Source organism: Thalassophryne amazonica, chromosome 11 (assembly GCF_902500255.1).
Source record: "Thalassophryne amazonica chromosome 11, fThaAma1.1, whole genome shotgun sequence".
NCBI lineage: Eukaryota > Metazoa > Chordata > Actinopteri > Batrachoidiformes > Batrachoididae > Thalassophryne > Thalassophryne amazonica.
In genome coordinates this window covers 15466475-15489013 of record NC_047113.1, presented here as the reverse complement: position 1 = coordinate 15489013, position 22539 = coordinate 15466475, and positions in this window count along the sequence as shown.

Sequence of the window (22539 nt, the reverse complement as noted above, 5' to 3'; positions counted from 1 at the left end):
CTTGCTCACAGGGGGTCGTTTTGACCGTTGGGGTTTTTCATAATTATTGTATGGCCTTGCCTTACAATATAAAGCGCCTTGGGGCAGCTGTTTGTTGTGATTTGGCGCTATATAAAAAATTGATTGATTGATTGATTGATTGATGTCTTTTATTTAACAGAGGGACTTTGTGGGGGATTCTTGCAAATAAATTAGCTTCACACTCGCGTCTTCTGTCACAGCACTTACAGGTAACTCCAGACTGTCTTTGATCATCCTGGAGCTGATCAATGTGTGAGCATTTGCCATTCTGGTTATTCTTCTATCCATTTTGATGATTGTTTTCCATTTTCTTCCACGCATCTGTTTTTTTTTTCCGGCCATTTTAAAGCACTGGAGATCATTGTAGATGAACAGCCTATAATTTTTTGCACCTGCATATAAGTTTTCCCCTCTCCAATCACCTTTTTAATCAAACTACGCTGTTCTTCTGAACAATGTCTTGAACGTCCCATTTTCCTCAGGCTTTCAAAGAGAAAAGCATGTTCAACAGGTAATAGGGGACACCTGATTCACACCTGTTTGTTGCACAAAATTGACGAACTCACTGACTGAATGCCACACTACTATTATTGTGAACACCCTCTTTTCTACTTTTTTTTTTTACTAATAACCCAATTTCATAGCCTTAAGAGTGTACATATCATGAATGCTTGGTCTTGTTGGATTTGTGTGAATCTACTGAATCTACTGGTACCTTGTTTCCCATGTAACAATAAGAAATATACTCAAAACCTGGATTAATCTTTTTAGTCACATAGTACTACTATTATTCTGAACACTACTGTATATAAACATGATTGGAATTAAAAAATAGGAGCATCTTATTTACAATATGTGAAGTGGAATTTAGATGTGATAAGGTGACACTAGTGCTGGGATTTGTAAACAAGTTGTTATTATTAACTAATTATTAACTAACTGATGAATCGAGAAAATCATTGATTGGTTATGAAAACAAATTAGTTGCACCCTACCCTTAGTGCTTTATAACTGTAAGATGCAATCTCATTACTATTTGTGTCTCACTTAAATTGAATGGAACAAACCCTCATGATCAGGAAAAACTGTGTTTGCACAATTTACCAACTATTGCTTTTTTTTTAAACATCTACAAGTCAGGTGTGGAGAAAAATGAACTTTTGCTTTCACGAAAGACAAAGAATACTTTCACGGTCCACAAAAATTTCTGCACATTTTGGGAATTACTTGAGCCTCTGAGTATTTGTGTTTCGGTAAATACAGAATGGAGCTGAAGAGCTTGTGCAGTGGCTCGTACTATTCTGGGGATATTGCATCGAGACTGTTTGCTTACCTGCAAATAGCAAGAGAGATGCCAAGTCAGGAACATGAGGAGATGGTGTAGCTGATTTCAGACATGGTTTTATTTACTCTGAGCACGAAATTACACCACTCAAGCTGTTTGCAGCACTAGAAATGTCTGATTTTCTAACCTCCTGGTGGCACTTGATGATCTCGGGAAACGACTACACACCCAGAATACACATGCTAGCACTGCTAGCTCCGTGTCAAACCTATCATACTTTACTTGTAATGACTTTTATATCACCACCGAACTGGGCAGTAGAGAATACTTACAATAGCGTCTGTCTAATGAAGCAGCTCGTTGCTTTATGTGGTTCTGTATCAAAACAATAAGCGCGTGCAAGCTGTTTGTGAGGTATTTATATTGGATAATTCTTTTTTCTCTCAGAATCTCTCCATGTTGGCTCCCAGATGAGATGAGGCTTTTCTGTGCCTTCATTTAGCCTCGCTGATGATGCATGAAACCTGTTACAAGCCCAGATTCTCACAACCTTCATAGCCGCTGCAGCCAGCTTAAATCATGCACTTTCATGACCGAGCTACCCAGCCTGACCTACTGCCGTAAATGAGATGGCATGCTACACCTGAGCCCCCTCCCAACACTGCGGAACGTGCAGGTGGCTTTGGATTTACAGTTGATGGAGTTATTAAACCAGGCCAGTGGTGCCTTTTATGCAGAAAGCTGTTTGTGTCATGTGAGGCTGCTATTACGGTTTGACGTGGAGCAATAAACACCCTGATTCACTGTGCTTCACTGTGTTGGTTGCATCTCTCCTTGACCACAGCGTGTAGCAATAAAAATGCACAGCAACCATCAAAAGTCAGAGGTCACCCCATGCACAAAGTTACCTTGAAATATAAGCTGAGTCAAATATCCACTGGGAAAAAAAAGTTTATGAAGGTTTTGATGATAGTAGCAAAGTTGGAAAGCTGATTGAGTGTGCTTTCTCTTTGCTTTTGCCCCTTCATGTCTCTGTGATATGTGATGGCAATGTGCCCATCAGGTTGATGCAGTTTGGGGTTTGGTGTTTTGCTCAAGAACACTTTGACATTCAGACACAATGAAGATTGCATAAACCACCAGCTCCAGAGGAGGATTAAATTGACCCTAGCCCCAGATCTATACCTGTCAATGGGACTTTAAGTTTTATTTATTCATTGGATCTACTTAAGTTGGATTTTTTTTTTTTTTACCCTGGTGTTCATGCAGAACAGGCACCTAAGGCAGAGAATGTGTGCAACAGGCCACTGCTAACATGTCTAGAATGAGGCACAACAGAATGAAGAAATATTAGCATTTCCTTGACTTGCAGCTTGAGGGTGCTCCAAAAAGAAGCACGATCCCAAAGAAGCCCATGTTAAAATGTCCAACTTTAGAGCAGAAATAAACATGTTTACAGCCTGGAAGAAAAATGATTTTGGTGTCTATAAGTAGTTTGCCTCTCAATGACAACTATAAGGAGGTGATTTGTTTAAAACAGCTTCTTTGGTAAAGATATTTTAAGGCATAAATCTGTGTATAATTATGTGCATGGTTGCTTTGAATGACAGCTAGTGTGTTGCTGTTGTGATGCGAGTCAGACTCTGGTAGTAACACTCTATCTGTGGTTGTTAGCTCTTGTGAAGGACTCTGCCTGTACTTTCTGAGCATTTTACTACAAATATCTAATCATATGGCTTGTTGTGTGGGTATTTGTCTGAACCGATCTAAAATGTCTGTGCTTCAGTATTTTCATCGAGCTCAAATTTATGTTATTTAATGTTTTATGCTCACAGCATAGCACTTTTAGCAGCTATCAGCAGACTGATGATATGTCCAGTTAGTTCATGTTTACTGACATAATAAGTGGGTCTTTACATTTTATAACCACACCAAAGCAAACCTTTATGAACACCACCACCTAATTCCCCAAAGTATGATTTAATAAACACCCAAGCCAAGGGTAGCCTGTTTGCTTATTCCATCCAGGTAGTGCAATAGTCTCACTCATGCTACACCTCTTTATCTATTTATGGTTTTGCTGTGCCACAGTAACCACCACCAACATGGTAACACTCAGCAAAGCAATTTGTGGGTTTCAATAATTTCTATAGGTAGGGAGGGGTGTTATTTCAAAAAAATTGGAAATCTATAAAGGTTTGCATGGAATATGGAAATATACATGGAATACACCATAGCAGGATAAATTTTGGGTCATTTGGTTCCAAAAACCCATATGGACGGAGCCAGTGAAAATATCGGGTTCAAAAATTGCCAAAAATATCGATGAAAATGTCATATCTTGAGAACCGCTTCACCTAGAGACTTGAAATTTGGCTCCAAATGTTGCTTGACCCCAAGTATATATTCAACTTCTATAGTAACAATAAGCCTCTCTGGTGTTTTTTAAGAGTAATTGACAAAAACCTAATTTCAATACATATGTTACGATTAATTGTAACAAACAAAATCTATGTAGTTTTTATTTCAGGAACATCAGTTGAGTATCAATCAATCAATCAATTTTATTTATATAGCGCCAAATCACAACAAACAGTTGCCCCAAGGCACTTTATATTGTAAGGCAAGGCCATACAATAATTATGTAAAAACCCCAACGGTCAAAACGACCTCCTGTGAGCAAGCACTTGGCGACAGTGGGAAGGAAAAACTCCCTTTTAACAGGAAGAAACCTCCAGCAGAACCAGGCTCAGGGAGGGGCAGTCTTCTGCTGGGACTGGTTGGGGCTGAGGGAGAGAACCAGGAAAAATACATGCTGTGGAGGGGAGCAGAGATCAATCACTAATGATTAAATGCAGAGTGATGCATACAGAGCAAAAAGAGAAAGAAACAGTGCATCATGGGAACCCCCCAGCAGTCTAAGTCTATAGCAGCATAACTAAGGGATGGTTCAGGGTCACCTGATCCAGCCCTAACTATAAGCTTTAGCAAAAAGGAAAGTTTTAAGCCTAATCTTAAAAGTAGAGAGGGTGTCTGTCTCCCTGATCTGAATTGGGAGCTGGTTCCAGAGGAGAGGAGCCTGAAAGCTGAAGGCTCTGCCTCCCATTCTACTCTTACAAACCCTAGGAACTACAAGTAAGCCTGCAGTCTGAGAGCGAAGCGCTCTATTGGGGTGATATGGTACTATGAGGTCCCTAAGATAAGATGGGACCTGATTATTCAAAACCTTATAAGTAAGAAGAAGAATTTTAAATTCTATTCTAGAATTAACAGGAAGCCAATGAAGAGAGGCCAATAAGACCTTTCTAATTTTAGAGATATTGCGTAAATGCAAAAAAGCAGTCCTACATATTTGTTTAATATGCGCATTGAATGACATATCCTGATCAAAAATGACTCCAAGATTTCTCACAGTATTACTAGAGGTCAGGGTAATGCCATCCAGAGTAAGGATCTGGTTAGACACCATGTTTCTAAGATTTGTGGGGCCAAGTACAATAACTTCAGTTTTATCTGAGTTTAAAAGCAGAAAATTAAAGGTCATCCATGTCTTTATTTCTGTAAGACAATCCTGCAGTTTAGCTAATTGGTGTGTGTCCTGTGGCTTCATGGATAGATAAAGCTGGGTATCATCTGCGTAACAATGAAAATTTAAGCAATACCGTCTAATAATACTGCCTAAGGGAATAAGTATAATCATCACATGTAAAGAATGACATGGCCACAATGAACTAATCATAAGCAGCAGAGTGGTTTTCTATGTCAACAGCACATATACGACACGCGTTACTTGAAATTTTCAAACGCTCCGTCCATATGGGTTTTTGGAACCAAATGACCCAAAATTGATCTTGCTATGGTTTATTCTGTGTATATTTCCATATTCCATGCAAACATTTATAGATTTCCAAATTTTTGGAAATAACACCCCTCCTTACTATAGCAAACCTATGGATGACGTCCAGGGTTTGCCCAGCATATATACATTCTACGGGATTACCCTGTGAGACACTGGTGTGGTAGTTCAAATATTATGATGTTCATGAAGTGTATAGCAAGGGTGATGCAATTAAAATCATGGACCATCCAAGGCCCTAGAGTCTTCCGGAGAATTCACTCAAAGGTGGCATCCCAAACACAGTTTTTATTAACCTGAGTGCCTAAACTTGATAAAATGTCAAAGGTCTTTCTGCCAGTTGGTATGAAATAATTGACTTCTTTATTATATAGACGTCCCTTCGGTTGCTCTCTTGTTTTCACTAGGGGTCACGATAGCAGATCAAAGATGGATCTGCAAGTTTTACGCTGGATGCCCTTTCTGACGCAACAAAATGTGGTATGGTTTGAAGAGGGAACTTTCTGCACTGAAACCATGCGCACTAACCACTTGGCCATTTAATCTGCTGTAGCTGGAAATTAATAAAAAGGGCCCACCAAGCAGAAACGGAGAGGGAAAAACAAGAATCATGTGACTGTCTATGGCAGATGTAAACAAGTTTGTATTGCAGGAATCTTGTTATCACACAAGTGGCCAAAGGCTAATGAAGCCTGTATTTCTTTATTTGTTGTATTTTCCATCACCAGGGTATCTTGAAAACTGTAAAATATATGAATGCAATCCTTCAAAACTTAATAAAACAGTAATTGATCAGATAGTGTTGATTAATATGCCCTTTCCAACTTTATTACAGTGATCTATTTTTCATTGCTGTATAGGTCAAATTAAAGGAAAATGTTTTAAAAAGTGCTTTTCAGTTTCATCCTTCTACTCCTAATTATGCTCCAACCTCCAAATTAGCTGATCATGACTCAGCAGGTTAATTGCAGTCATTGGGTTCTGATTTTGGGTCATTGCGCTCAGCCTAGGTGAACTATTTTATGCTTGTATTTAGTTTTTATTCCATTTTCTCTGTGTTGTGTGTCTCTGTCGGGGGGCAGGCAGAAAGCAATATCTTGTTTGGATCCTGACAGCACCTCTTAGAGAGGAAAATGAAAAGAGATGGTGATAACACGAAGACTCACGCATTCACACACACCTCCCACCAGCCTGTCGACCCCACGCTGTTCATAGGGCAATTCAGGCTGGGCAATTTAGGGCCAAGTTAAAACAGAGCGAAAAGCTTAAAATAGTAAGCCATAGTGCAGTAGAAGAAAAGAGACAGAGAGAAAACAAAAACCAAAAACGGTTTCCTGGGGATTGAGTGGTAGAATGATGGGGGACAGATGTAATTTTCAAACAATGGCAGAGAAGTGATGTAATTTTCTGGATGCAATTTGCGTCTGTGTTTGTGCATTTTTGTGTTTTGGACACGCATATGTGAAACAATGCTGATGCTAAAGTAGCACTTTGGTGGAGGACTCATCATGTGAGGCACACAGCAGCTGATTTTGGCATTCAGACAAAAAAATGATGCCCATTTTGATGGTATAATGGCCATCTTGAGTTTTCCTATTGTATACTAATTTGGCCACAGGCCACAACTCATCACAAGCAAAGATAGAGGGATTTTCTACATGTGGTAGCTGAAACAAGGCTTTTTGAAGCAAATAATTTAAAGCAAATATATTTTTCTCTCTATGTCTCTTTCTCTCGGCCCATTGTCAAACTGGCGTTCTGTCCAAGGTGTACTTTGCCTCTCGCCCAGTGACTGCTGGGATAGGCTTCAACCCCCCGTGACCCTGAATTGGAATAAGTTGTGTATAGAAAATGGATGGATGGATGGATGAACCATTTGCTTCAAAAAATAATTAACTAAAATGGTCAAAATAGTAAATAAACCTTTAAACTTATAAAACATTATCATCTTGAAATGCTAAACACAATAACTAAAATAGTTATTTCAGAAAATGATTTAGTGTCAAAAAATGGCAAATTGTAAATGAACCAGTTGTGGCATTTTTAAAATGCTCAAAACACTGAAACAGTTGCTTTGAAAAATGACTAACTGATCATAAAATAGCATTCTGGATAATTGGATCTTTTCTTCAGCAGTTGGTTCCCTGTTTTGAATCACTCAAGCAATTAACTGAAACAACCATTGCTGAAGATGATTTATTGTTTTTCTAACATTTGAAACATTGCAATGCACCCATTGCTCCAGATAAAGATTAAGCATTTTGAAATGTGAGAAACACTAATTTAAAGAACTGATTTGGAAAATAATGTAGTATTATGGAAGTTCTGAAATATCAAATACAAGTATATACAATTACAAAGTGTTTGAAATGCTCCAAACACTAGGTGGTAACTGTTGAAAAGACCTGGCACAAAGTACCTCATAGTGCATCACGGGCTTTATTCCTAGTTTGCAAACTATGCAGTTGTTATTTTCATATCCAGTGCCTATGTCATGGAAATAGTGAGTAGAATTAACAAATATATTTGTGCTTATCTGTATTAAGGCACCTTGATACTTGATTGTGCCAATGCGTCCTGCTTTCTATATAAAAGAATAATTTCATAACTGATGGCACATTTGCTCTCAGCTGATGAAACCATTTTCTCATTGCTCCCACAATCACAGAGAAATTATCTACAGCTGCTGATTGTCTAGTGTTCATCGTGCAGTGGAGAACGCATTTGGAATCTTGTTTCAAAGGTAATTATTGATGGATTGGTAAAACAGTTACATTTTCATTCATTCTTATGAGTGAGAAGTCATGTTTATTATAGATGCAACATCTAGTCATAATCATTCAGATGCCGTGTGCGCAATGACACGCACTGTTTTTGAATAGGTTGCACAATGCTTATGACTAGTTCACACAAGTAGCATGAAATGAATGTGCCAGAAATTATTAAAAGTTTTCTTTACACACTGGCACGCAGCCTTGCACAGTTTACGCACAGTTAATGACGAGTTTACTCATTGGCACGCAAGATTGTGTGCCAGTGCACAGATCACATTTGTGCAAGTGTGATGGTGCATTTAGTCTTCAAATGAGATGTGGTCAGGCATAGTGCTGATGGATTGCAATCGTGAGGAGGCAGAAAATGACAATGCCATAGATCACCACAAACCTGGTCTAAAGTCCAGTGCAAAGCTGTTCTGGAATTTGCAGTGCATATGAATTACGTATGTCGATTCCAACCTGGTCTCACGGCAAGTCGTGATTCAGCAGAACGAAATATACATTAATCTATTGGTTCATGATATTGTGACGAAAAGCGCCTCATTTTCATCTTGGCAGCACGAATTCATTCTAATTCATTCCGTGATGGCTGCACGAAATTAAAAGTAAAGCGGGGGGTCGGGATGGTTATGGTTAGGGTGGGGGAAAGGAGTAAGATTAGGTTATGGTTAAGGTTAGGGTCGGGGGTAGGAGTAGGGTTAGTAATAGTGAGTTAAAAAAAAACCCTGTCATGAAAATTTGACTCATTTCGTCACGGAAGCATGGAAAAAAAAAAAAAACGAGACTGGGCTGGTCGATTCACAATGCACATAGCTACACTCTGCTTGAACACACAAAAACGGAATTGAAACCAATCATGAAATAAAAGTAAACACTAATGGAAAGGGCATAATTTCACCTTACAGCTTCACTGCTTCACTTCAGGGAGCTTTGGTGGCTTTTGTCCACTGGTGCACTGACTTGTTGGCACACTGGCACACTGACAAGTGCTGTCGTATAACCAACAAGAGACCACTGATGTGTGCAGTGAATATGGTGAAACCACACCTGAATTTATTGAATATTTTTCTGGTGTCTTGTGTTTGCACTTTGTAGATGGTCCCTACGCTTCCGTTTCTCTGCCGTCTGCTCGTTCAGGTCAGTATTATTTTTCCAGCTCAGAGGACGGCTCATATGGATAAGAATAAGGTTGTAGCTCAATGTCTACCTTCCTGAGGTTAGAAACTAGTGGTGTTTGTTTTTCTACAACATTAAGATTATTGAGCCGTTTACTGGAGGGGGAGGTTTCTGTCCTCTGTGAGTTTGACAGGTGGACCGTTCCAGTCAAACTCCTCACCTGACACTGTCTCCAGAGCAGGACACACCCAGCGGGGCGGGTCCCACCAGAAGCGACAGCTGCTTGGATCACCTCCCCATCTCACTGACTGTAGTGACCCCTGCCAAAAATAACAAAATAATCATTTTTGCGGTGATCGGGTTTGCAATCAAGATTTTTTTTTTAGTAATTGATCCGTAAACTGAAATCATGCGAGACCCGCGTTCACGTTTTGTGAAACCCGCGTTCACATGTTTTGGAAGATACTTTTTCAGCGTTCACCTTTTGCAATTAACGGTTTAAAGGACTCTCAAATGTTGGCACCGAGTTGACAATTAGGACTGCTTGCTTCAGATGATGAGTCACAGTTCTGAAATGTTCAAATACATAAAACATACATTTAGAACATCACAGAGGTTTAACAAAATCACTATGTCACAGGCAGTGGTGGGCACAGATAACCAAAAAATTAACTTCAATAACAGATATGATAACTGAAAAGTTATCTTTGATAAAGATAAACCGAAACCACCCAAAAATGTATTGGAAGTTACAGATAATCGATAAATTCCACTGTTGTCTATGGGACATTTGCAGTTACTAAAGAGCTGAAATTGATTTTTAACACGATCACTTTTGAAAGCATTAAAAGACCTAAAGAATAAGCAAGAAGGTTTGACCATGCTACCCTCTGCAAGAAACAACATAAACAAATCCTGAGAACACCCACAAAATCAACTCTTTACTAATCATAATCATTTTTCTTTCAACATTCTGCCCCGGAAGCTCTTGTTTACACCAGCACTCCCACCACAGAGGCACACCAAGAGCAACCATAAGACCAACTCCGTATCAATTTCAACACTCCGGTCAGGCGGAGGTCTTGAAAAATAAAGTCATACTAACTTATGGTTTTTTGAAAATACTGATAGAATAACTCCATTAATGTCAATTCTGTCATTTGTACAAAGTTAAAATATAACATGTATCTTTTAATTTTGAATAAGGCACTAATTCTGAGGTTTTGTAACAAACACAGACTGCAAAGCATTCTGGGTAAAAGTGCTAAACAGTGATTGGTTCAGTAATCCATTATGTAAACCAACACGTTAATGTGACGTGTGTCGTGTGTTGGTTTAAAGATAAATGTGCTTTTGTAAAATATTCCATTTTTATTTGTAAAAACAGGCATTTTTATGGAGCCCTGGAAGTGTCATCGCAATTGCATGTTTTAAAACTTTTATGATGTTGTAAAACGTGCACTCAATATTAGTAAGTAAGTAAGTAAATTTATTTATATAGTGCCTTTCACAGACATAAGGCCATGTACACATGTTGTCGGGTATTTGTAAAACAATATCTTACCCTTTTTTTCAGTTTGGGGGAAAAAACTTCATCCACACTACGTCGTTTAAAAAAAAAATCCATCCACATCGAACGTATAAATGTGTTGTAATTAGTCTGCTAAGCCTTTGGGTGGCGGTACTGATTAAAATTCTATCCAATCAGGAGCCTTATTCTCTTGTCGTCACTTCCACAAAAACTAAAAACATGGCGCCAACCTCTTTCGTGTGGAGCAATAAGGAGTCGGAATTACTTCTAACCATAGTTTTAGAATACAAAGTTAATAAATATATGCACACAAAAGGCGCCTGGACAATGGACAATACCAACACTTTGAGAGCAGCCATGTACCCAGACGTTTAATACTGCCATGAACACTCCTGGCCAGTAGATGGCAGTAGCGGCCTTGAAAAAATGTCAAACAAAATTCCAGATAATCTGTGTCTGTTACATTTAAGATGCGTGGAATTTAAAAAATGCAAATACACTAACGTCTATAAACCCAGAGAATATATTCACGAGAGTTTTAGGCACTAGAGTTTAATGCCTGAACAGAGTGTCTGAAATGCATTTGTCCTGTTGTGAACGTCTGAGATTACCTTATGCTACCCATAATGCATTGCTGCCTGGCACAGCATGTGCTCACAAAACCTTAAAAATTAGCACATTACTTTAAAACGAAAACATATATCTGATATTTCACTTTATAAACTTCAGACATGACATTAATTTTAAATAACTTGTCTAAAATGAGTGGTTAAAATTTGAACCATAAGTTAAACATGTATGCCTCTGGATGACTTGGTGACATTGCGATTATATTAGTATGGTGTTAAAGGAAATGACTTTTTTTTAGGTCATCAGTTCTCCTTTGTTTACAGACAATAGAGTGGTTTCTGATTGTAGAGGGTAGAACAACATGCTTATTAGGAAACTTTTAACAGGTAGGTCTCAACAGTTTTAAAAATGTTTTTCACAGTTCAGCTTAGTTTAGTGCGTTATCGGACGGTAATTCATCGGAAGGTAATTAGTCCGATGGTTTTTAAATTTATCTAAAAAGATAATCTGATAATGAAAACATTATCTTCGATAATTATCTGTTATCGAATTATCGGAAGTCTGCCCACCACTGATCACAGGACTGCTTCAAAAAAGCTGTTGCTAAAAAATGTTAATTACAACTTCATTTAAATGGTTTGTTTTTTCATGTTCAAGACCTTGAGTCAAAAATATACAGACAGAATACTCTCCATCAGATGAGCTTTCAAATTTAGGCTTGATGCAGGTAATTCCTTGTAAACAAATTTTGTTGTAATTCTCTTTCAGACTTGCCAAACGAATGTGCGGCGCTAACATACTTTGATGCATTAAGCACCTGGCTGTCGTGGTAGACAATTAGTCTGGCAGATGAATTAAAGAACAGACAATTTTTTTTTTCTTTGGGAGAGAGATCGTTCTTGCTGCAGCACATATCCATTGATGTGAGATGGCCAATTTCAAAATCAAACCACAGGAAGGTGAAACATTAAAACTAGCGTTTTGTAATTGAATGATTTAATGACAGCACATTAAAAGTGAACCAAGGACATCTGTGAATTTGAGCTTTGAATGATATATCAAACCATTGACTTTAAATCATATATTATGGGATAAACAAATCTAATAAAATGTTTAAAATGGAAATGTGCTCATACTGACTCCAGCAGCCCTCCCTTCCTCTCAAACTAGTCTCCGACCTGTAATAAAAATAAGGACAAAAGGTGTCACATTCAATCCTTTCCTTGTGTAGCAGGGAGTGCGTCTGTGGGGTTTTGTTCTGTCTGATATTGGGAGTTTGGGTCTGTGTCCTATATCACTTCTCACTGGGTTGCTTTGCTTCTGCAGATGGGTTGATTGGGTGCAGTGTTTCAATGGGTGGCCTATGGCCTATGGTCCCTACAGTTGCTTCTTGTGCCTGGCAAATTATTACCATGCCAAATTACTGCTGGAATATTTCAATTGTATATATTAATGCGAATTAAGATAATTACGTTTCATTAAGTTCATTCATTAAGTTAATTTACTTTGTCTTCTATTTCATTGCCAAGCCAAGTTATTTCATCTTTTGTATAGTCAAGTTCATTTCATTTGTTAATATGCATCCATTGCTGAATTTCAGGTTTGCAGTGCATTCCAAAAAGTTGAAGCTGGGCAATTTAGTACAAGTAAATAAAATAAACAAATACAGTAAAACCCGCCTAAACTGTCATTGTATAAACCAGATACTCACACTCACCAGACAAAAGCAAAAGTCCCAGTGCTTTGTATAGTTTTCCATGTAATAAACACGGTATATACTGTCTCCAGAGCACGAGTATCAGTTTTTGTTGTTGTCGAGTTTGTATGCCAAAATAAATAAGTTCAAGTTCATATACTGGATTTTGTATCAAGGATTTTCACTCATATCGGACAAAATGTCCCGTCCCATCGCAATGCATTTCCATTAAAAAACCCCTTGCATGTACCAAACAGAGCAGTCTGGCATTGCCCAGTCACAACAGAGGTACGAAATGAAGTTCAGCACTGACACCAGCCAATTCGAGGAAAGTGGATACTGTATTTCTTTGATTAAAAGCCCTGGTATTTTTTTTTCAAAACAGGCTCAAACCCAGCACCTAAACGAGGCAGGCCTTTCATTTAAGGCCAGCGATTATTAACAAAATACTGCTTGCTGTCCGCACTGTAACACAGTATTATGCCTCCTGACTGTAACTAATCCATTACATACACGTAATGGATTTTGTTTGGTCTACCCATACAGCAGATTTTGTCCATTTAATACATATAGCAGGTTTCAATTATAATGGACAAAATTCACTGGTCCACCTGAATCCATTATATATGGGTTTTACAAAAAAAAAAAAAAAAGGGTTTTACTCTAAATAAATAACTATATTGTTCCCACCAGGTGATATCAATGGGTGAATTTAATTGTGATTTGGTACCTAAGGAGTGTCAAGGAAAGGCTGAGTCTTTGAGGAGTAAAGTTGAACAGAGGTTCTCTAGTCTGTTAACAAAAGTGTGAAAAAATATTGAAGCATTTAAAAACAGTGCACAGTGCAGTGCATGCTTTCTGCACTGCACAGTGCATCACATCATTAAGCGATTCAAGGAATCTGCATGAATTAAACAGCAGGGGCATTCATCAATAGGTGATATAACCACATGAGTAAGGGATTAATTTGGAAAAAACAAGCACTTCAATAAAAGTTATATTCACAAATGCTACTCAAGACATTATGTTCTAAATAAAGAAGCGAAGCTGATCACCTCCACCTCATCTGGTATGGAACCGTACCTGATGACTAGGGGTGCTGGAAAAAAATTAATCCACGCCCGAATCACAATTCTTATTTATTACGATTCTGAATCAATCCAAAATGTCAAAGAATCGATTCTTAAAAAGCATTTTTAAAAACATTTTCTTGCTTATTCGCTGTGTGTACTGTTTGTCAGGCAACAGCCTAAGTACGACAGCGTCCCCATGAGGGGAGGGTCCGGTGTGCTTGAAACATTTGTGAACTACAGCTTAGCATTGGTGGACGAAGAGCTAATTCAGCCAGCACCGTCTTTGCTGAAGGCAAATGTTTGGGTGCATTTTGGATTTTATTATTTGCTGTGTAAGAAGGAGCTTGACATGACTTATGCAGTGTGCAAAATCTGCAAAATAAAAGTCAAGTACTTTGGAAACACTTCAAATCCGCAAGCCCACATGCTACGCCATCACCCGGAGCTAAAAGAAGTGGAGCAGTGGTCTCTGCTGACCACTGACCAGCGCTTCGCTAAACTGCCAGCCAACTCTGAATGAGCAAAGCAGATAAGTAAATTTACATCTTTAGAATCACTTGATTAACCTTGTAAAGCTGCATTTTCTTATACATAAACATTTTTTAAGTAATATAACTATTTCTCAGAGCTCTTTCAATCAAAAATCGATTCTGAATCGAATCGTCACCCCAAGAATTGGAATCAAATTGAATTGTGAGTTGTTGTAAGATTCACATTCCTACTGGTCACCAACCTGAAACACAGAGCTGATTGTGATTGCTCCCCACCTACCCTGGAGCCCTGGACCAGTCCAATGAAGATGGGCTGGGATGGGATGGCTGCCGCCTCTGTAGCCTGCTGGCTACCCCCTCTGTCAGACTTGGACCGGTTTTTACTCCTCTTCTTCCTGGTGCTGCCAGTGCCCCAGGTGGTGTCAGGCAACAGCAGCGACTGAGGAGCGCTGGCTGGTGAGGACCACTGGTAATTGAAGAGGTTCAAGGAATGTCGGCTGCGGTGACAGAGCAGGGGTCCTGGAGTCCGGTCCAGAGGTGAGTGAGCTGTGGAGAGCTGTGGAGAGTGTTTGATGGCTGAGGGAGGAGAGACTGCTGAGTGTGCTATGGAGTGTCGACATGATATGTTGAATGGTGACTGGATCCGGCATGAAGATGGGAGACTGGAGAGCGCATGTCTTGTATGATTGAGGTGTAAAGATGAAGAGATGTTAGGGTTGTGGTCTGGGATTGTAGTATTGACAGGAAGTTCTTAGCTGAGGCAATAAGTGACTACAAGATGGTTATGTATGTCAGTCAAGGTGGGTGTGGCCATCATCTCTGGTATGTCGGTTGACTGATCTTTGCTATATGTGGAAGTGGGTGGAGTGGAAGGCTGTAAAGCAGGAGAGTGAATGTCAGGAATAAACTCTTTGTCCTGGAGGGTGTGACTAAAAAACTGGTCCTTTGTCTCCTTAGTGTCTGAACCCTCATGGTCAGGATCACATGACCGCAAGTGTTCCTCAGGATTATGTACCCAGTTGGGAAGCCTACCCATATCAGAAAGGTCCTTGATGAGTATATATATATATATATATATATATATATATAGATATATATATATATATGTGTGTGTGTAGTTTTGTAGTTTTAGTTTTGGTAGTTTATGACAAAATTCATTGACCAATCAGGTGCACAAGCAAATTTCAGAGGTGCAACCAATACAGGTCACGACCTCATGGATTTACAAAATCTGTGCCACCAAGCAGATTTAATTTGAGCATTCACCTCAAGATAAAACATTATTTACTGGAGCCTCTCATGACCTTCTCGTCCTTGTGAATGGTGTTGGAACCGTTAGTGTCGCGATGGAAAGTTACCTTCCAGTATAAACCCCTCAGCGTCTGCAACAACAACTTTATAGAACACCTGTGGGAACAGTGTTTTATGAGCTCATCTGCAGTATGATTTTATATTTTCCAGTTGGCGACGTGGCATATCCTGCAGGAGACCAATACCGATTCCTCCAGTCACTTGGACTCCGTCAATCTGCACACAAACATCTTTTGTTTACGCTCAACCGTATTGATCCAAGATGCTGATGCAGACAGCAAAAATTCTTTGACCTCTACATTCCCAGTGAGCTGATACAAGAAAGAGTTTTTCTAAGGAACCCTTATCTTTAAACCATGAAGCCATTTGAAGATTATTGATGTTTCCACAAATGGTTTAATTTTGACGTAGACGAGGCCAAAATGTTGAGTCACCAACAGTTATATAAAGTGTTAATATTCATCTAGCACTCTTTTTTAAGTGCCTCCAGTAACTACGACCATTTGCATGCATTTTGCATCACCATGCTGGCAGAGGCTGACTTAGTAGAGCGCTCGCTATATATCTCCTTGCGGCGGAGCACCTCAATTCTTTTGGGGGCAGTTGAAATTCTGCAGAAGCCCAGTTTTCATTTTCATAGCTGCATTTACATGCTGTCCTACTGTCTGCCTCTTTGAGTTATATCAGGGAGCTTTATCACCTGAAATAGAGGAGAGATAAATGTTGCTGGGATTGTGTAAAACACTGGCCCCTCAACAGCATGCATGTACGTGCGTGTATGTGTATGTGTTGTTTAGTGCTCTAAATCTTCAGCTCTTATGTGTGTCAATGAGGAGCATTCTGCAGACTCGGCTTCTCCTGCCGTTCTCTTGTTTGTGCTGAGGATGCACTTTCAGTTTAGGGCTGCAGGAGGTCACTGCTTGACAGCAGCCAGACACACACACACACACACACACACACACACACACACACACACACACACACACACACACACACACACACACACACACACACACACACACACACACACACACACACACACACACGTGCATGTATGCATGTTTGTATGTTTCTGAAAATTTGACAAAGATACATATCCAACTGCCACTCAAAGATGCTTGTGCCCCTGGTGACACGTACCTGGGGTATGAGGAATCATTAGTTTAGCTCTGTTTCATAACTTTGGAACAAGGAGGTGATAGCATAGTTCGCTCTACTTCTCTTGTACTCTGTTTCAATAACTCTAGAGCCAACACATACCTTATCAAAAAGTGACACTTTGTCAGGGCGGATGGCTGACGTTTGGTTTCATATTATTTCTTTTCTGCATTGTGCTTTGCATGGCTTTGTCGGCTAGGAAAGGTTTTCTGACCTTGATTTTATGTATAATGCTGTAGTCTTTATGGAATCAATGGAACAATCAGTCAATGGGCAGCACGGTGGTTTAGTGGTTAGCACTGTTGCCTCACAGCAAGAAGGTCATGGGTTTGATTCCCACCTGTGGCCAAATATGGAGTTTGCATGCTTGTGTGGGTTTCCTCTGGGTGCTCCAGTTTCTTCCCACATTTAAAGACATGCAGGTTAGGTGAATTGGAAACTTTATAATTGTCCAGGTGTCCCTTGCAAAAGAGATCTCGATCTCATTGGGACTAACCTGGGTAAATTAAATTAAAATGGATGTTGCAGCACTTGAGAAACTAAAACTAAGTGAGGAATCCATCTGGCTGGGTTGGTGATTGCCTTGGATCGAAATGAAGATGCAGGCTTTCAATGACTGACTTCCTGGACAAAGTCATCAGAAGTGTATCTGAATGTGATGAATGTAGAAATCCTGGTACAAGGGTGATTGAGAAGTTGTGAGCCTCACCCAGGAAAAGTAAGACATGGTTCTTCATCTTTTGCAATCTGAGAAACCAACATTTCTTGAGAATATTTGCATTGCTCACTTGATAAATGCGGCGTTTTTATATAGTGTATGATGTGGTGTGTGATATGGTGTGTGTGACTGGGAATCAGAGGTTTTGAAAGGTGCGAGATTGCATCCCGGGTGGTGTGTTTTTTTCTTTTTTTTTTTAATTATTCCACATAAGCGGCATGATGTAGTCCCACAGGTACTGTCTGGTTTTTATTTTTTTATTTATGCCACATAAGCAGTGCGATGTGGTTCCATACGTACCAGCTGGTTTTTATTTATTCCACATAAGTGGCACCATGTGCTGCATCTGGCACTGTTCCTGCTCGATGGACACCGGCGCATGCATGAATTCTTGCACGGGGTTCATGCACATCTGCCCGTCAGTGCAATGTTTCCTGCGTGATATTTCGTGTGCTAATTTCAAACTGTTTCGCGGTTTTCATCCAAATGGGGCCATCGGGCACACTCTGATGAGGAGTATTACTTACATTGTGAGGGGATGTCAGGTATGACATTTTAGCCATGGGGCACATTTCTCTATGCATGATCCAGTGTGCAGATTCCCCATTGTTGAGGACCCCAGTGACTGGAAAAGGCCACATATCACCTGCGTGCAACAGATGGCTATTTTTTTGGCTGTGGTATTGGACTGGTTGTCTGCCTGGGTGCTTGCCAATCAGGACCCAGGTCATTTTCATACTAAGGTGGATGTGACAACATGGTGCATTAGCACACACTCCCAGACCTGATCTGACTTGAAATTTATTGCAACATCTAATGCATGAAAACTTTTTTCGGCTAATATTTAGATTACATATGTGGACACATGTTCCATATGCACTGTCCTTAAGTGAATGGAGTGCTGCTATTTGAAGTCCTTCCGGCTTTGTTATTCTTTGTTATTTCTAGGGCTCTTTATCGATGATAATCTAACTTGGAAAACACATATACATTATGTTAAATCTAAAATGTCAAAGATCATTGCCATTTTGTATAAAGCACAGGACCTCCTCCCCCAACACTCATTAGTTACTTTATATCATTCATTACTTGTTCCATATATGACCTACTGTATTGAAGTCTGGGGAACCACCTACAAAACTAATACAAATCCTATAATTTTACTTCAAAATAAAGCTATAAAAATTATTTGTAAGAAACCATATCGTTAGCCAACAAAATCCATTGTTCATCTGTTTGCATATTTTAAAATTTTGGGATTTGATTGATTATATCATAGTACAAGCACAAAATAAACTTCTACCACAACATGTCCAGGAACTGTTTCAAATGAGGCACTCCAGTTATAATTTACGAGGAGTATTATGATTTCACAAATCAAAGATTCAAACTACCACAAAAAGTCATTGTGCTTCTGTTAAAGGTGGTAATATTTGGAAAAATTGCCCAGAAAACATAAAACCACTTGATACTTTGGTAGGCCTTAAAAGGCTCTACAATAATTATTTGATTGCTCGCTACAGTTTGTTAAATTAGATTTACTGCTTTTGTCTTGTTTTGGTGTACTGCTGCTTGTACGTTTGTGTTTTTGAAATAGTAGTTCAGGGATCAATTTATTTTTGTATTCGGCATATGTATAATTTTTATATACATATATGCAATTTTTATTTTTATTATTATTTATTTTTTTATTAAAGGGGTAGGCGTTTATAAGCCTTGTTTCTGCCTCCACCCTTTCGGCTGCATGGGTGCACTGTTGAATTATTTTTCTCTTTACTTTGTATGTTTTGTTGATTTTCTTTGGATCTGTGTGTGCTGAATAAATTCATTCATTCATTCATTCTTTGAATATGTGAGGAGGCGGTTCATTTCTGTCTATGTGATAAATTGTTAATATTTTGAGGACCTTTTTGTTACAGTGGCATGGACAGCTTGCCCTTGGACACATGAAACACAGTCATAATTTTAGAAATGGCATTACAGTTACAGGTTTTACCCCACAAACAAACAAAAAATATAATAACTGTAGGACCAAAGATCACTTCCAAACCACTGTTTTCTTCTTACTTAATGTGGCTGACATTTCTAAACCTGTTTGTTCCAGTGGCAATTTTCTTTGACATTTATGTTGACACAAATTGTGATTGAAAACAAAAGCAAAAATAACTGAGATTTATGGCTACTGGATTGGGTTTCTAAGACTTGAGAAACAAGACAGGTGCTGACATTTCAGATTTGAGAGATGATTTTAATGTGCTTTAGTTGATTAGGTACATTGAGATCTGACAGACTTAAATGAACTGTTGACATGACTGATGCACTTTCTCCATACAACATGGTCCTGCACTTCCTCTGCACTGCATTGAAACCTCAACCCATCTAAACTTTCAACAGTGTGCCTCCAATGGGGTACACAATTTTCCTCCACATAAAAGTACAAAATATGTTTTCCCTTGATAAAGGCCATTAATCTGAAAATCAGTATCTTGGGACAAGAACAGCAGTATGTGGGTGCGGCGCCCTTATTATATTTGTCAAGAACCCCACTGAGTATTACTTACGCATTTCTTTCTTTCTTTCTTTCTTTCTTTCTTTCTTTCTTTCTTTCTTTCTTTCTTTCTTTCTTTCTTTCTTTCTTTCTTTCTTTCTTTTATTGTTTTACACTGAAACAGCGGGGCAGGATGGTGGCTTAGTGGTTAGCAGTGCTGCCTCCCAGCATGAAGGTTACAGGATTGCTTCCTACCTAGTCCTTTCTATGTGGCCTTCCTCTCACATTTATTCATTAGGTGAACTGGAAACTGTTGTTGCCCTGCAATGGACTGGTGGCCTGTCTAGGGTGTACCCGTCCTCTCACACAATGACTGCTGTGATAGGCTACAGCTCCCCTGTGACCTGTAATTGGAATAAGCGGGTATAGATCAATCAATTTGACCATTTAACGCTTAAGCCCCGTTTACACATATACGGTAAGAGCTCCCGGAAGCGTGCCGGAAGAGTTTTTGGCTCCTCTGGGTCATCTTAGGGATCAAATGCCGTTATTAACGCCGGCGCTAGGAGGCGTGGCTTAGTTCCGGCTTCACCGGGAATCGTCGAAAAAATTATTCAACATGTCGAATAATTCGGGGAGTACTCCCGGAGAATTTGCGTGACAACAGAGACAACGCGAACAACGGCGTTTGATACTTTTTAATCGCCGTTTCATCCTGTCCCTTCCTGTAGTGCTGCAGTTTACACCGCCGTTATTCGGCGGCCGGCGTTGTATCCCTAATCAACGGCGTATAAAATGAAGATAGAGCCCACATCGGCGTACACAACAGCATTTTAACCGGCGATAGAGGCAGACAAAACGGCGGCGCTTGCGGACAGTACGCCGTTCTAAACGCCACCTCCCGGTTAAAACGGCGGTGTCCAGTATGCCTCCTAAAAGAAAGTTGGCAGCGGCAAGGACTTAAAGAAGAAGGAAAGAGGTCTGGTTCAGAAGCAGAGGGGGGGCCTGTCGTGGAGATGGAGCAACACGTTGAGGAGGGGGAAAGGAAGGAGAAGAAAAGGCTGAGGATGATCTCCCTCCCCCTGCAGTGACAGAGGCATGTATTCCTGCTGCTTCAATCAATCAATTTCAATCAGTTTATTTATATAGCGCCAAATCACAACAAACAGTTGCCCCAAGGCGCTTTATATTGTAAGGCAAGACCATACAATAATTACGTAAAAACCCCAACGGTCAAAACAACCCCCTGTGAGCAAGCACTTGGCGACAGTGGGAAGGAAAAACTCCCTTTTAACAGGAAGAAACCTCCAGCAGAACCAGGCTCAGGGAGGAGCAGTCTTCTGCTGGGACTGGTTGGGGCTGAGGGAGAGAACCAGGAAAAAGACATGCTGCGAAATGCTGCACCCCTTTCCACCGTGAAAACAGCCGGAACTACCGCGAACTTCAGTCTACGTACTACCCGCCGACAAAACCGTCTATGTGTAAACGGGGCTTTAGCCTAGGCTCGTGTGTCATACATCACACTGACAAAGTGAGGAACCTTGGGTAATTTTTGATCCTACATTGTCCTTTGACCTCCACATTAGAGATATTACAAGAACTACTTTCTTCCACCTTGAAATATAGTGAAGATTCATCCCATCCTGTCTATGACTGATGCTGAGACCCTGATTCATGCGTTTGTCTCTTCTAGATTGGACTACTGCAATGTTATATTTCCTGGTTTACTGCAGTCCAGCATTAGGGGTCTCCAATTGGTTCACAATGCTGCATCCCTTCACTGGCTTCCTGTCTCTGTGAGATCAGATTTTAAGGTTCTGCTACTAGTCTATAAAATTGTTCACGGACTGGCACCTCCCTACCTAGCTGACCTAATTACACCTTACATACCGGCCCAGGCTATGTATTCTCAAGGTGCAGGACTACTTTGTGTCCATGGTGTGAATAAAAAGTCTGCGATAAGCTTTCTCTTATTGTGCCTCTGTGTCAATAAAACAGTCAGATTCTGTAGAGACTTTCAAGTCCAGAGTTAAGACACACTTATTTTCCCAGTCGTATGGCTAGCATATCAGTTTAATATGTTAGTATGCTTTTTACTCTTTTAATTAATTTTATTAGGAAACGGAGCGGGCCACGGCCTCAACTTTATCTAAATTCTGGGTCTTTTAATGACTCTTAGTCCTAGTGGCCGGCGATCACCTTAGTATTTCTTCTTTTTCTTGTTGCTTAATGCTGACAAATTACACTGTGTTTGTTGTCTTTCTGATGATTCTGCTTGACTCTTTTCTCTCTGTTTGAGATGTGGCTCCATCCAGAGATGGGTGTGGCATCTGTTCCAAGTTGTTTGAAGAAAGAAAATGGAAACAAGAGGCAATTGATATATAGTATCGCTAGGAACAAAAACAACATCAGAAACAATATACATTTTTAATTTTTTGGAAAAAAATT